Genomic DNA, 4,886 nt, shown 5'->3' with positions numbered 1-4,886 from the left:
ATTTATAATGATAGATAGACAAAATTTTTGACAAATAGATGATTAAATTTTATACCAGAAACAATATACTTTTCTTCCAAGAGTATAGTTTTTTCTATTTTAAACACTATTTAAGAAATCATGTATTTTAGAAGATTGCTGAAATATATTTGTCAGCAAAGACATATAATCTCTGTCATTGCATCTGTCAATGTCCCTAATTCCAAGTTTTTTCTACTTCCTCCCACTTGACATTTTCTTTTATTTATTTATTTATTTATTTATTTATTTATTTATTTAAAATTTCCACCTCCTCCCATTTCCCTCGCATTCTCCCCACTCCACCTTCCCCCTCCCCCTCCAGTCCTAAGAGTAGTCAGGGTGTCCTGCCCTGTGGGAAGTCCAAAGCCCTCCCCACTCCATCCAGGTCTAGGAAGGTGTGCATCCAAACAGACTAGGCTTCCAAAAAGCCAGTACATGCAGTAGAATCAAATCCCAGTGCCATTGGCTTCTCAGTCAGCCCCCATTGTCAGCCACATTCAAAGAGTCCAGTTTGATCACATGCTCATTTAATCCCAGTCCAGCTGGCCTTGGTGAGCTCCCATTAGATCAGTCACACCATCTCATTGGGTGGACACACACCTCACGGTCCTGACTTTCTTGCTCATGTTCTCCCTCCTTCTGCTCTTTAACTGGACCTTGGGAGCTCAGTCAAGTGCTCCAATGTGGGTCTCTGTCTCTATCTTCATCCATTGCCGGATGAAGTTTCTATGGTCATATTCAAGATATTCATCAGTGTGGCTATGGGACAAGGATAGTTTCAAATGTTTACTGCTGAGAAAACTTGAAAATAAATGATATGGAAGTCACATGTCACTAGTTTTACCATCAAATGTGGCACGCAGACACAACAGATGTCAGGGTCTCTCTCATTTATTTCTTCCCTTATCTATTTCCTTTACATATTTTCTTCTACATGTTTCCTGATGTCTGCCTTCTGACATTTTCTTTCTAATTTCCTTAATTTTTCCCTTACAGCTTATATACCCCAGCAAAATCTTTCAAGCAGTGTAAAAATTACAATGTGGTTACAGTCCATTTTTCAAGTGAATGACTACAATGAATACAAGTTTAAAAAAAACATTTTCCATTTCCCTTACATGATTAAACATTTTACATATATAGGTAAAAAAGAAACAAATTATTCTATGGTTTGGCATATATTCATGTCTAAATAGCTTGTTATAGATTAACAAAATATAAACAAGCAAGGTACCTTTCGGAACCAGTTCTTTTACTGGCAAGCTGCAATTTGTGGTTACAAAGAAAGGATCATTCATTTTATTATTTATCTTAAAAAGAAATCTTATAAAAAATATCTTAAAATAATCACAAATCTAGACTTTTATATATGAAAAACAACTGGTTTAAATCTTCAGGATGCACACAAACTCATCAACAGTTTTTCTTTTCTTTTTCTTTTTTTTTATTAAATCATACCAGGAAGCAGAATTCAGAAATGAGTACAAGGAGTTAATCATCACCTTTGGTCACCAACCCATCCTATCAAGAAAAGTACATCAGCTGGTAATAACCAAGCTGTCATCATTTTTGTTCCCTGACCTCAACAAGTCCCTTGCTCAACTATCAAAAGTGTTGCTTTCTAAACTTTAAATTGTGCCCTAAGATTTTCTACATCAAAGCCATTAATAGAAACATTATAACCTAAATTTACCAACAATCAATATGTCAAAATTCCTTTCTAAGGGTGGTGGTTGAATCATTAATCTGCTCCAGCAACAATGACTGAAAAAAACATAAATCACTATTTACTAGTTTTAATAATAGTAACAGAGGGGCAAGAAAGTATTGATACAATGCCTAGATTATGAGGGTCATGGTGATTGTGAGAACAATAAGCAGAGCTATTTTGAATATCAGCATGAGGACCTCAGGACACCTTGTTCTCTGGGCTTTGCCTCTCCAAGGCTCTCTTGACATGCTTTTTCTGGCCACCAAGTCATGTCACATGAGTTCCAAAGCTGCTTACTCTTACTCTTCCATGACCCTCAACAGAAGACAATTGGAGGAATGTTACACAGAGGCTACTTCTTCATTCCAGCCACCCAGAACTGAGATAATCACACAGAAACTGTATTTTTTAAAACATTGCTTGTCTCATTAGCTCTAGCTTCTTGTTGGGTAAATCTTACATCTTAATTTAACCCAATTCTAGTAATCTGTTTATCGTCACAAGGCTGTGGCTTACCAGGTAAAATTTTGGCATGTCTGACTCAAGCAATAGCTCCCTGGTGTCTCCCTCTCTGCCTTCCTTCTTTCAGCATTCAGTCCAGTTTTCCCCACCAACCAAAGTTCTGCCCTATCAACAGGCCAAGGCAGTTTCTTTATCCATTAACCAATAAAAGCAACACGTAGACAGAAGGACATCCCACACTATTTCCCCTTTTCTGTTTAAACAAAAAGGAAGGATTTATCTTTAACATAGTAAAATAACATATAACAAGAGTTATCAAGCAAGAATTACAGTTACAATATTTATATCTATCTTTTATTATAACTAAGGAAAACTATAACTATAGATTCTTCAACTCCATCAAAGACTCCAGAAGGATATATTATTACCTAAGTAAATAGGAAATACATTGTAAGCAATTTCAAAAACTCTAGCATTGACAGTGACATCTTGCTGCCTAGACAGTTACCCAAAGTTTATTGTACCGTTGGGGCATTCATCTTCAGCCTACAGGCCCATAGTATACAGCAGACTTTTCCACGAAGCAGGAAATTTCAAAGACAGTTCTGCCTATTATGGCAGTTTTCAGTTACTTTCTTCTGTGTCCTGCAGAATATCTGGCAGACTCTTTCATAAAGCAATAACCCCAAAGGACCATCTCACCTTTAGGCAAGTTCAGCAGTCATTTCAGAGGAATATCATTAAATTTCTTAAAGAATGTCAAGAAAACCAAGAAAAAACAGACGAATAACCAGTCCATAAAAATAAACAAAACTGTTCAAAACATGAAAATATAAGTAAAAGCAATGAAGGATACACAAACTGATTAAATGATGAGAAATTAAAGGCTCAAGCATAACCAACAGAACACAAGAGATGGAAGAAAGAATTTCAGGCATTAAAGATACAGTAAAGGAAGAAAGAATTTCAGGCATTAAAGATACAGTAAAGGAAATGTACTCATCAGTCAAAATAAAATGTTAAATTCAAAAAATTCATGCTACAAAACATTCAGGAATTCTGGGATACTGTGAAAAGAACAAACATAAAAATAATATAAATAGACGAAGGAGAAAATTCCCAGGTCAAAGAATCAGAAAATAGTTTTAACAAAATCATGGAAGAAAATTTCCCTACCTTAAAGATAGTCATAAGAAGCTTATAGAATAACAGATAGGACCAGAAAAGAAAGACTCTCTTACCACATAATAGTCAAGACACTAAACACACTGAACAAATAAAGAATATTAAAAGCTGCAAAGGAAAAAAAAGTCAAATAATATACAAAGACAGGCCAATTAGAATTACACCTGATTTCTCAATGGAGACTCAAAATCCAAAAGGACCTGAACGAATGTGTTGCAGACTCTAACAGGCCATAGATGACAGCCTAGACTACTATACCCAGCAAAACTTTCAATCACCATAAATGGAGAAAACAAGATAATTTATAACAAAATCAACATTAAAATATCTATCCAAAATTCTAGCCCTAATGAAGGTAATAGAAGGTAAACCCCAACCCCAACTGGTTAACTATACCCATGATAAACAAAAAATAAATACTCTCCCATGGGCATAACTTAAAATGTAAACATATAACTCTCTCTCTCTCAGTCTCTCTCTCTGTCTCTCTCTCACACACACACGCACACACACACATACACACATACATACACTCACATCCACACATACACACACATACATACACAAACCAACATCAACAACTACAAAATAATTGAAATTAACAATCATTGATTATTATTACCTCTCAGTATTAATGGACTTAATTCATCAATAAAAAGACACAGACTACCAGAAGCGTTGTGAAAATAAAATCCATCCTTTGGCTGCATATAAACACACACACACACACACACACACACACACACACACCTCAAGGATAGATATTACCTCAGAGAAAAGGGTTTTTAAAAGATTTTACAAGCTCTGAAAAAAAACTTGTGCAGCTATTCTAATATATGAAAAAATAGACTTGAAACCTAAATTAATCCAAAGACATGGGGAAGGACACTTCATAATCATAAAATGAAAAAAACACCAAGATGATTTCTCAATTCTCAAAATCTATTCCCCAAAACAAGGAAACCATGTTTATAAAAGAAATACTAATAATGCTTAAATTATACATTCATCCTCACACATCGATAGTGGGAGACTTCAATACCCTACTCTTAACAATGACACCCAGACAATAACTAAACAGAGGCATACTGCAGTTAACAGACAGTATGACCCAAATGTATTTAACAGATATCTACAGAACATTTCACCCAAACACAAAACAATACACTTTCTTTTCAGCAACCTATGGAACATTCTCCAATATTGACTACATACTCAGTTCCAAGGGAATTTTCAAAAGATAAAAACACCATATATTAAAACACCATATATTAAATCTGGATCCCAACAACAACAACAACAACAACAAGATAGAAAGTCTCCAAACTCATGGAGACCAAAAAAAAAAAAAAAAATCTCTCTACTGAATCACCACTGGGTCAAAGACGAAATAAAGGAATAAATTAAAGAATTCCTAGACCTCAATGAAAATGAATGTATAAAATATCCAAACTTATGAGACATTGTGAAGGCAATGCTAAGAGGAAACTTTATAGCACTAAGTGCC

Source organism: Arvicola amphibius, chromosome 11 (genome assembly GCF_903992535.2).
Source record: "Arvicola amphibius chromosome 11, mArvAmp1.2, whole genome shotgun sequence".
Classification (NCBI taxonomy): Eukaryota; Metazoa; Chordata; class Mammalia; order Rodentia; family Cricetidae; genus Arvicola; species Arvicola amphibius.
This window is presented reverse-complemented; position numbering follows the sequence as displayed.